General features: G+C 30.6%; 1 long non-coding RNA gene across 1 annotated transcript in view; it reads right to left on the minus strand.

The window, feature by feature from the left end:
* The window catches only part of LOC146994002 (uncharacterized), a 30,802-nt gene that overhangs the window by 17,371 nt on the left and 285 nt on the right, over window positions 1-13,146 (minus strand). Inside the window, exon 2 of the long non-coding RNA XR_015043958.1 lies at window positions 1,062-1,126. This is a non-coding gene — a long non-coding RNA (uncharacterized LOC146994002). The remainder of the gene's footprint in view (window positions 1-1,061; window positions 1,127-13,146) is intronic.

Below are 13,146 nucleotides of genomic sequence, written 5' to 3' on the forward strand. Positions count from 1 at the left end.
TTATTTACAACATTTTCAATGCATGCATTTATATGTTCGTCTCTTAAATCGTTACATGTCTCAACATTAGGGTTTTGAACCGAAAATTTGCAAATTTGTTTTGCAATGGTAGTATTGCCTGAGGCTGGGTCAGCCTAACGCCTTTAGCCGTCTTAGATGGTTTTTGAAACCCATCATCATCATCATCATTTATTTTTGCATATTTGGCAGAGTTTTTCCTCTTATTTTTTACAATTTTACTAACATTGGAATTACCATTATCATCACTATTTACATAAAGTACAAGTTTAGCATAATCATATAAGTTGTAACAAAGCCATGCACACTTACCTTGCAAGTCAACGGAGAACTTCTGGTACATTTTCACATTATTTTTGATTTCATGTATGATCTTTTCAGATAAAAACACAGGGGTATCCAAAAGCGCACAATCCCGTTGTATTGCTGCTTGTAATTTTTCGAGACACACACCATAAAATTTGATAACGGCATCCGCATGGGCCTGATCGAGCTTCTTCGCGAGTTGCACGTTTATCGACACACACTTTTTAACGATTTCTCTTCGTTTATGGATTACTTCTTGCTTTTCTGAGGTGCGTTTTTTGTGCTGCCTCTAGTGTTTTGTGCTCGGAGTGCCTCTAGTGTTCTGTGTTTTGTGCTTAATATCCGTGGGATTTAATCTATTCACGTTTTGGAGAAATTCCAGAGATTCGTTTTCAGAGAACAAATTTTCCGCGGCTTGAGCAGCCGTTTCCGTATCCATTTTATCTTGTTTTTCCATAACATCAGACCACGAGGTAGGCTTAGCGCCTTCACCATTTTCAGCCGGGGTAACACGAAGCGGGGGAAAATTTTCTTCCGAGGGAGAAATATTTACCACACTATTCGAAGATTCCATATCAATCCGAGCACAAAACACTAGAGGCAGCACAAAAAACACACCTCAGAAAAGCAAGAAGTAATCCATAAACGAAGAGAAATGCATAGCAGTTTCTTCTAACATCTTTACTCAACGTTATGCACAGAAATGATCTAACAGCAACTCAGACATCATTACTTACATCTAACATTCCATTTCCAGGAACAAGGGTCAAAATTTTTCAGCTGTCATTCACTGTGCCAATGCCTGAAATTAAAACCATTTTATAAAAATTTTTAAAAGGATGATTCAGGCTTAGATCATAACTTGGTCATACACACAAAATATTTTATTATTTCTATACCAATCAAAACATATGTTGTTCTGTGCTGAATAAATTATTTAATAATGGGAGAGTGTCAATGGTTGTAAAATCATATCATCATAATAATAAGAGAATTAATAAAAAAAAGGAATAAGAGGTTTTATCTTTATTGTATTTAAATTTTATTATTTAGTGAAGAATGATTATCTACTAACTGTAATTCATATATGCATCTCTGGTACACTTTTTCTACAAATTATCTTTGGCTACTATAGTCTGTGTACTTTAGGATTAGTCAGTTTGACGGATATAAGCAAATAATTATTGACTTCCTACTATATGTGCAGTACATGTACATGTTTTCCTGTAACTTGCATGATGGCATACATACTTTTCACTGCAGAAATATATAATAGCACTGCAGAAATATTTTATAAAGAACTAATTTGCAATAATATATAGCATGCATGAAAACAATCCAAGCATAGTTTATAATATTAAAGTGCAATGTTATGTAATCATTCATGAAAATTACATACACGAAAATATACATGAATGTTGACTTTATTATACCTTATTTATACCTTATACATGAATATTACTTTAGGATTATTAAAAATCATCATCAATTCCTACATGCTGTACAACCATCTGCCTTTTAAAAACAGATTTGTTACATTTGATATTTCATCAGCTTTTTAGATTCAATAGATATTTGATAATATAAGAAGTTGAGTAATTTTGAACCAACTATATTTTATTTTTACCAATTTTTTACAGTTAAACCACAATTCATTACATTAACTTTAAACAAAACGTTTCAGCACATTTTGAGGTTAAAAAATATGGTCGCTTCTAGAAAATTAGTAAAGTAAAATGACCCAAGTATATAGATCTTGCATCAGTTTTAGCTGTACTAAAATTACGTTGTAAATACTAATAGTTTTCTTCTTGAAGTTTCTTGAAAATGATGTTTCTTTTTGAAAACATTAGAACAATAAGGAAACAAATTCTGCCTTAAAACTTTTTCTTAATTTTACATTATACAGAAATTTAGAAAATGTTAAAAAAATTAATGAATTATATGTGTGTTAAAAAAGATGATACTGTGATATAGTATGTAAACATATTTGCACTTATACCATATCAAATTAAATAAAAATTTCACGTATATTTGTAAAACGTATTCAAAATAACTTATGCTTTTAGCTGTTTCAGTTTGGTTAGCAGAGTAAAATAAATAACATATGAATAAAAACTTTCAATAGTGTCAAATAGGAAAATAGTTAAAGTTTAGAGAGTGCAAAATAAGTTTATCTTAATAATACATTAACAAAAATTTCAAAGAAACACTAAATTCATACTAAAAAAAATAATATAACTTTAGAACATGTTGTCAATTAAATCTGAGGTATATGGAAATAATCGTACAAGACTCTGAAGAAACACTTTCTTTTAAATGTATGAAGTATTTCATAACATATATGGAACAATGAACTAGAAACTCGTAATAGAAAATTTTCCTCTCCAATCAGATCACCCTCGTGTAGCATTGTATCTGTAATACTTGCTAAAAACCCAATTAAAAAACCTAAATTAAAAAACAATTATTACATAAAAAAATAATAAATTTGAATGTATAAGAATGAATTTTTGTAATTTGAAATATGTTACAAAATAATTAATAAATTATATATTTTATACAAATAATTTAGCAGTTTCATGCATTTGAGTTCTTATAATTACCAGTTATTATACACAATATTCTTATTAGAAAGCATAACTAAGAAATACCTTTTTAAAGCACCACAGTGATTGCAAAGAATGCTATTAAATTTACAAAAATATGATCTAGATGTACGATACAAAAAGGGAAAAGATTTAGTAGTAGCAAACACTTTAAGTAGAGCATATCTGAATACAACAGAAGAAGATAATGATGAAGATACAGAAATTTGTATGTTGACTCCAGCAACTGATGACAAAATTTATGACCTGAAGAAAGAAAGTGGATGTGATGCTAAATTACAGTGCTTAAAGAAATATATTCTGAGAGGTTGGCCAGAAAGGAAACATCAGCTGGAACCTCAATATAAAAAGGATAACTTATTTTATTGCAAATTGCAAACAATGTAGTAATAAAATTTGAATATTGTTTAAATCTTCAATTCTCTTATAGACCACTGTTAACAATTTGCCGAATAACTGAATCGTCTAGTTGATATTAAAATAATGCATAATAAAAATATCTATAGTTATAGGTTGGCCGCCGAATTAATAATAGTTCAAGGTCGAAGGGTTTCTAATATAATAGAAGAATATAGTGTATTGTTTGTTTTGTTTTAAAATAACAAGTGCGAGCCATATGTGCATTTCGTTTAAAAAATAAAAATATATCGCTATGTTAGGAAAATAAAGTGTTCAGAAAGAATGAAGAGCATTTTGTATACGGAGATATTTGATCGGTTTACTACAAACATTATTTATAACATATTTTAGCGGACAAAAATTAAAGAAAGAAATAATTAATTCTAATACAATATTAAATTAATTTATAATATATTTTCCAGAAAATGATAAAAATAAAAACTGAAATTTTCTGGAAAATCTTGCTAGTCTTTGGGATCATTTGGCACCCTCCTGTCAGTGGTGCACAGTCATGATAGACTCCCCTTGCCCTCCTTACTATGCCAGAGCCCTAGTGGAGAACTTTCTATGGGTAACATGCTTGTATTCATGTTACATATGTGGAAAACCAACCATGCAGCCAACCTGTTAAAATGGGATCGAACTTTGTTTGAACTTCCATTATTCAGCAAATATATGCACCCAGCCACTGCTGTATTTCCTGCTTACAAGAAACAGTGTATTGACGTGTTGGAATGATTTGTGAGACATTTGATTGAACAAAATAAAAAATAAATGTGAAAATAAAAATTGAAATATTTCATAAAAGTGTGCAGAATGATTTTAGATGTAAAGCCTGTTTCTGATTTCTCTGATGGGATCATTATGGACTTTCTTCAATAAAAGTTTTTTCAGTACTATTCCATTTTGAGGACCGTAAAAAAACTGCAGCGAAAATGTATGCGCAAAAGCACTAAATCTAGCAAACCCGCCAAATGTAGCTTACGCGCTGATTTCAAAATGCGTAAGTTTAGATAGTTCTATATTGCTTAAGACGCCATTGAAATACTAGTTTTATTTTTAAATCCTTTTTGATATCCTATGGATTTAACAATTTGGGAATTGCCCATGACAAAAAGTCTGCAATAGAATTTTTTCAAAGAAAAGGCATCATTAATTATAGAAAATGATGTTTGAACAACCAACGAGATGAAATTATGCTTTAGTGATAACTCTGTAGCGAAATAGCGATGCAGGAATCCATTCAGTTATGTTTAGCCTTTTTTGTATAAATTATAATAATAAAAAAGTATTATATGAAATTAACCTTTCATCTAAATTAAAACATCAATCTTAGATAGTTATTTACTATTATACTTCCTTTCTTGCCTTAGGGTTGCCGCAATTATTTTTGGCAGCACTGGCATCAACAATAGTTTAGCGATTTTTTACGGCCCTCAAAACCGAATAGTACCGCTTTTTCTTTTGGTGAGATAGTTAGTGGCCGTGACCTTCACATCTGGCACGCACTGCTTGGCAGTACAACATATAGATATAGATATAGATAGACAGAGGTAAGTAAGTAAGTAGTAATAAAGTATTTGACTGATGTAAATTCATCATTCAAATCTTTAAAAATGTCCAAATAGAAAAAAAAAAAAAAAAAAAAATGATACTGTATGCCTTTACAACTTTACTTATAATGTTTTGTATGCTTCTGTGAGGCATTTTGTTGTGATCTGGAATAATTAAACCGAGCTGCTGTATTATTTTTAAACATTTCCATTTTAATTCAACACGAATGTTCTTACTCTGACGAGTCTCGTCTCTTTTTCTTTTACATTACTTATAACTGTAGACATTTCATTCATTTTTAGTTCATTTATGTGTTAAAATAAGTAAAAAGCAATGCAAGTTTAATTTTAGGATCTGGACACAGTTGATGCTACTTCATTAAAAAAAAGGAATAACATTATGCTTTTTTTTTTTAATTTTTAAATTTATTTCGATATCCTAATTTTAAAATCTTTTAATAGTAGAGTTTTCATCAAGGTATCGTGCTATAAATTTTCAGACAATTCTTTTTTTACATTTTTAAACTATGTCTAATTTAAGTATTTTGATACTTATATTGAGATAGATAATATGGAAAACATTACACAAACCTGTGATGTGTTTCAATTAGTCATCAGCATTTTCACCTATATACTATTAACACTTTGTCTACATCTATCCTATATTTCACCATAAAAGCATTCTCTTTCACACTGGTATTCAATTCCTATTTAGCTTTCCTTTAAATTGCCATAATCCTGAATTTTACTAGAGCTATTAGGTCTGCTGAATTCTCGCAGTATTCATTATAATTCAAAAAATATTATAGCTTTTAAATATTAGCAAATTTTATCTTCCAATAAAATCCAGTAATTAATAAAGCTTTAAAAGTTATTATTTATTATTTTAGGCATTTATTCTGAAAATGGTCAATTACATTTGGTTTTACGCAACACACACATTCTATTAGAAAACCCTATATATTGAACAGCAATGTAACAACAAACTGTATATATGCATATAGTTTCCTTCAAATGAACCTTAACCCTCTAAGCGTTATAACTGGCTTTATATAGTCATCAGAAATTTTGCTACTTTGCATATATTAGCTTATAAGTTAAGATATTTTGCTTTCTTACTTCCTTTAATAATGTAAATGTCATCTTAAGGAATTTAAGTTTATGAAAATACAACCTAAAATAAGTAATTATACAAACTCAATAAATGCTGTTTAAATACTAATTTTCATGATGGATCTAAAATCCTGTGCCACTCAGAAGGCTAATGGGAACTTATTTTGCAAAAATTTTAAAGTATTAAAACAGCCTCTAATTAAGATGCAACTGCAATTATAATTATTTTGTAATTGCAATTAGATTATGCACTTGCAACATAATTGCATAAAGTAATACAATTAGAGTTCACAGATACAATGTAATATAATTACAATGCAATTACATAAATTGTAATTATAATCACTTATTAATACCATAATATTATTATAATTACAGTGTCATTTAAATTGGGTACTACAATTGCATACCATCCACTCAAAAGGAGGTACTGACAAGCCTGGAAGCCATTATCAACAAAAAGCCTGTTCAAGACAGTTTGCTAACAATTTCCACCAGGCGGAAAGTACATTCTTCAGACCAGGCAAATCGTGACAATAAAAATAATTTAGTCTCATGATTCACTATATTTTTTATATATTTATTGATGTAAACCACACAGCCTAAATTTGAATTCTGCAAAAAATTATTTATCAATATCTTAACATACTTTTATTAGAAGCGATATGACAAAAAATATCTTCTAAAAATAACTGTCAAATATCTGTATCCATTAATTGATTCAGATAAACACTTTTATTATTCAAGTATATCAGAATAACAGTTCTATGTTCCTTAAATACAGAAATTATGGCAAAAATTAAAGTAATATTCTTAGAAGCATATGATATTAGTCACCAGATGCAAAATTATAGTTATTTTTTTGCCATAAAGACAGATTAATTACACAGTAGTACAATGTGTAACTTAACAACATGTTAAGACACAATAACACGCCGAATAAATACTAATTCAGAAGTCAAACAACAAAAATCAGCGTTATACCTACAAAATTTTCACAGGACTAGTTTCAATGGTTTTACCGAACCATCATCTTCAGCTGCAAAACCGCAAATGAACAAGATAGGAAATAATGATTAGATAAGATAAAAAAGCCTGGACAAGAATAAGCAAGTGGCGCCATCTGTTGGCGAAACCAGAACTAAAACATAATTTCTCTAAAAGCCGAAGGCAAATTTGGATTGGAATTAGGATCGTTAACTAGAACAGAAAGATTTTTATCAATGTGAAATGCCTCTAGAAAATCCAGTTCTCCAATGGAAGATGTTTTTTGAATAATTTTGGCAGCAGAAAAATTGAAAGTGTGATTTTCGGACCAACAATGTTGAGCAACAGAAGACCTCTGTGTTTCCTTTTTTCTAACATATGCCTCATGTTCTTTGACGTGAAATTTTAAGGCTCTCTTAGTTTGGCCAATGTAAATTAAACCACACTGGCAAGGAATCCTGTAAATACCCCAGGAATTCATATCCGGAATGGGGTCCTTGAGTATAGAAGTTGGAATTTTATTGATGGGAGAAAAAACAACCCGAAAGTTAAATTTCTGCAAAATATGTGCAACTTTATAGCTAATTGATGGAAAGAAGGGAATGACAACAGAATTTTTATAATCTCCTAAAATAAGAGTGTGGCTTTTAGTGTGTTGAGATGAGAATTTTTTAACTGCTTGATTAATAATGTTGGGTGAAAAGCCCCTGTCAATAGCTATTGCTTTTAAATAATTTAGTTCTTCATCAAGGGCTAGTTTGGAGGAGCAAACTTGAAGAGAACGGAAAACATAGGAATAAAATGAAGCTAACTTTTGTTTAGTCGGATGACATGATTTAAAGTGTGGTGGAAGGCAAACCGATGAAGGTTTACGGTAAACTGTAGTACTGAAGTTGGATGTGTTACGTGTGACCAGAATGTCGAGAAACGGAAGAGAATTGCAAGTCTCAAGTTCAAAAGTGAACTGAATAGCAGGATCAATAGAATTCATTGTTGAAAGAACTTTATTTAAATCATCTTTATTACCTTCAAACAGGGTAAAAGTATCGTCTACGTAGCGGAACCATGCCGGGAAGTTTAAAGTTTCAAACAATTTTGATTCATAATAATGCATGTAGATATCAGCCAGGATGGGACTGAGGGGACTTCCCATGGCTAATCCCTCAGTTTGCTTGTAATATTTATTTTGGAAAACAAAATGTGTTTGTTCCTATCTTGTCATTATTTCCTATCTTGTTCATTTGCGGTTTTGCAGCTGAAGATGATGGTTCGGTAAAACCATCGAAACTAGTCCTGTGAAAATTTTGTAGGTATAACGCTGATTTTTGTTGTTTGACTTCTGAATTAACAACATGTTATTTAAAAAAATGAATAAGAAGTTGTTTATCAGAAGCGACTTAATTCTGCAAATACACGTTTTGCACTTGAAAATTACTTGAAACTTTTCTACACTTGAGGTCTAGTAAATTTATATTTGATATAACAATTAAAATTTTGTTATAACTTCAGTTGGACCAAACACCTTCTATATATGTATCACTAAAGAAATAAATAAAATTATAATGCTTTAAAAAGCAGATGCACATACCAGTTTTTCCCCCCTTGTTACCCTTTACATTGAGAAATGACATACAGTACAGAGCTGAAAAATATTATTTTTGAAATTCTGTTAAAATGAAGGAACACACAACATCTTTTATCCAAGCATTACACATCAAAAACAGATGCACATACTAATTTATTTTCACTACCCTTTACACTGAGAAATAACTTGCAGTATAGCAATGCAAAAGATTATCCTTGAAAATTAGATAAAATGAAGTAAAACATGCCATCTTTTATGCATGCATTACTAAAACAAATGAAACTATAATTCTTCAAAATTAGATACACATAATAATTTTTTTCGTCCATTATCCTTTACACTGAGAAATTACATGTAGTATGATAGTAAAAATTAGTCCTGAAATTTTGTTGAAATGAACATAATTTTTTAAAGTATGATTCCACTTCTCCACTGAATAGTCAAATTTGAAACACATATTTATGAAGTTCACTGAACAGCACAATCACCCAGTACTTCAAATACAGCAATATGGAATATCATAAATGGAAAATTTGATACTTTTCCGTTTCGCCGGCACAAATCTTACACACATTATACACATAAAAAATGTTAACAAGTCTTATTTCTAAGAGTTTTTTTTATTTTGGAGGCATACATATTTTAATATCGTTTAAAATTTTTTCAAAGGGGTCTTTTGCCACATAGATTCGGTGAGGTAACTTTCCAGAAGGTGACGGGCCGTTTCTCTGTGTTTCTTATTCCGCCATTTGGCACCATAGTCTATTTTTTGTGTGTGGGTTCCAGTTTCCAGATTTGCAAAACTGTATTTATGGTTTACTTTGAAATGTTCAAAACTTTCCTCTTCCAGTTTTTCAGTGCAATATTACTTCCATGAATCGGAATATATCGTAGTTCCTTTTTCGATATTTTCCTTTACTGCCTCTAATATAATAGGATCGGTTTGGCACCTTCACAAGGAAACATTAATCTGATTTACGACAAACTTCACCAAAGATCCAGTGTTGTGGTAAAATTCGTCCCGCGTTGTTTTGGCGCTTCGTGAACATACTTTCATCCACTATCATACCAGGTCTTCCTATTTTGCGTTGTTGATGTTTAAGTAAAGAATCCACACAAACTTCTCGCATGTAGTTATTCCAATCCACAACTGTTCCGTGACTGATTTCGAACTGCTGGAATATGAGTTTAAATGCAAAAACTATTTCAATATTATAATTTTAAAAAATTATAAGCAACTACTGTATGCCAATATTGAAAGAAACAATCAATCTGATAAGAAATAGCAAGGACTTGTTTTGAAAATGTGGCATGAAAGGTTATCAATGAGGATATTGGGTTTGGCATCGGTTGTACCATTTTGGGCGACTTTATCGCTTGCGCCAGACAAACAGAAAAGTACCGAAAATTTTATGCATACTGGACATCTTTTATCTTTTTTTAATGCATGTAGTCTGATGTGATCATATGTGTGCCTAAAAATGTACTCATAGAAAAACAAAACTACATTTCAATATTAACAAAAATGTTTGCAGATTAAAATTCACTCATTTCATACAAGTATTATAAAGACCATGGATGAAACTAATCTGCTTTCCCATACTATTGAGTAAAGGTTAACTGAAATTTTATACTGGAAAATATGCTATATTCCTATATATAGTACAAAGTCTTTAACCCGGACTTATTGGGACTTCATGATTAAGGATTAGGGTTTTTTCCGAATTATAGATCATCAATTTAAATCTGGTAAGATGGCATGCAGAAATTATACAATTAAAAATATGAAACTAATTTATGAAATAAAGAGCAATTATGATCTAAAGGATATCAAAATTTATAAAAAAAAAGCTTAATATTTATTTGTTTACTTTATTACACATTTCTTTCAACGTGCACATGCGTAAAGCATACATTATGCACAGTGGAAATTAGAAAATTGCAACCAGAAAACTATTTGATATGTATTTGTGATATTTATAACGACGAGGAAATTGATTTAAATCATATTGGAGTACATCGAGATGAAACACTACATTTTAGTAAGGAATTATAAGCAGAATAAAATAAAAACATCTGCCCTGAAGATGAGGATAGTGCTGACAGATCAACTTCCAGTTCATTGCGCGCCGTGATGTCCCCCCCCCAACCGCTGAGCAGCGTGAAATTGATAAACAGATTTCGGAATGGTTAGAGAAACAAATCACCTCTCTGTCACTTTCTTCATGCCTTTATGCATTTTTTTTTTTGTGGCAATTCCACTTTTTGTTTAATGGACATCAAAACATGCTTTTGCTTTGTAGATCCTTTGGCAGCTCCAGAATTGGAAACTCTTTTTGACATAATCGAAAGTTCAAGCTTACTTTTTATAAAATTGCTCTAACAGTCTGCAAAAAATAATAAGCCAGATCCAATTAGAAGATTAAGGAACAACGCAATCTGCCACATTAACTGAAATAGATAATTTTAGCCTAGCTTATCCCATCCATTATACATTAAACGTGCATGCGCAAACGTATTATGTGCATGCGTAAAGACATTATGCATTTATACATGCACAGAAACTTTGTAGCTTTGAGGTCCGGACTAAAGACTTTATACTGTATTATAAACAAAAAATAATACCATAATAACATTCTCATAACCTAGGAGAAAGTAACACATATAAGATCAAACACAGAAATTTACATATTTGTAGCATAGGAAAAAGTAATACATATTACATAAAACACACAAATTATTTCATATAGAACATACATATCTTTTAAAAAATCTCCTTTACAGGGTTTATATTTCAACTCGTAGAAGATATAATAATAAAGTTATATGACTGATTGTAATATACTTAGCATATAATGATAACACATCACCCTTTAATGCTTTAAGAAATTCTCAAACAATTTCATTCTTTCCTAATATTTTAACAACTTTCACCATTTTGTTCACTCGTTATTTCATTAACTAAAGCTGAATGTCCTTCAGCATGTCTACAGTCCCTCTCAGTCACATCAACAACTAAATTATTTGAATGAAGCATATCATTTTCTGACATACCAAATCTCTGAACTTCAGTTTCTTGGTTTTGACATATGTGATGAATATGCTTACAAATACTGAAACAGATACCATAATCAATAAGTACAGGAGAATGCATGAACACAAATATTGCAGTCAGCACAACTTATGTTACATGCACAAAGTTCATGAAACCAAACATAACAAAAATTATTTCTCTTGAACTAAATGCCTTCGAAACTGACCACTGTCTCTTAAGCTTGATTTCAGTTACCTGATATTCAGGTATATTCACACTCTATTTGTGTAGTTTACGAATTTCTATGACCCTAGTTGTGAATTTAAGACATTCTAAAGATATAGCACAATTCATCAGTTTCCTTGCAATAGCATTTAACACCAAAGATAAAGAATAATCTAGTCTCTTTATCACTTTTGTATTACCATGTTCATACTTAAGCTGCCTGTGCCACCTTTCAACTTTCACATTTGTATTAACCCCTTATCCAGTTCGATAGCAATAGGCACATTTCTCAGGCTGAGACATATAATTTTTATAAAAATATTCTCCAAAAGTTTTTTTTTTTTTTTTCTTCATTAAACAAACAGCTGGTGACAAAGGCATCTGAAATTCTTTTGAAAGAAAGTATGTCAATTTCGTGCATTATTTGCACTAACTAATTTGCAATTTTTAACCTTAAGTCATTACTTTTTACTTTAGATAAGTTCTTACTCCATGCTCTGTAAAAATGCCAGCTATACAAAAGACACTTATCAACTTCAGCTAAAACCTGGCACCATGCATTATAAAATGCTGGAGCATCATCTGACATGAAATTTTTAGGTTTAAGAATCGGAACTCTATCCTTAATAGCTGAAAAAAAATGGTACTAAAAAAGTTTGTGTTTTTATTTTTGATGAATACAAAATGGCAACAGGAAAACCTTCATGATTATCGTCATTGACAAGTACTGAAGTTAACTGAAATTCATACCATGAGTAGAGTCTATCATAATAAAGCTGCTGTTTAATTCCAGCAACCTAAGCTAGGTACCATATATAACCCCTAAAAGGAAATCATCCTTTGATAAACCTGGAAAACCTGGCAGTTCCTCACCAATTTTTTTATACAACAAAATTGGACAACCAGATTCAGCTTTCATTTTCTGGAATTTTAAATCCACTGATACTGCATCATTACTGTCAAAAACAATTTCAATATTTACATGAATACCTCTAGAAAATTATGTAAATCTTTTAAGTGAGTAACACCAATTCTTTTTATTGGTGAATAATTACTTTAAATGGGCATCAAAATCTTTTCTTTTGGAATACCTTGTTGCATTATATTTGGTAATTTGCATTTTTCAGTTGAGTGAGGCAATTTCCCAACTTCATGCTTATGACCAACATGCACTGATTGGTAATTAACTTTAATTTCAATATTATTCCCAATCTCTTTCTATGACACTTTTATTTCAGCAGGACATGTTTTCCTATTTTAATTGAACCTCCACATTTCATGTGACGTATTCTGTCAGTTTTTATTTTACATGAATCA

The sequence above is a fragment of the Stegodyphus dumicola genome, chromosome 11 (assembly GCF_044657685.1).
Source record: "Stegodyphus dumicola isolate Sdum_Otavi_A_Nest chromosome 11, ASM4465768v1".
In the NCBI taxonomy this organism is placed as follows: Eukaryota; Metazoa; Arthropoda; class Arachnida; order Araneae; family Eresidae; genus Stegodyphus; species Stegodyphus dumicola.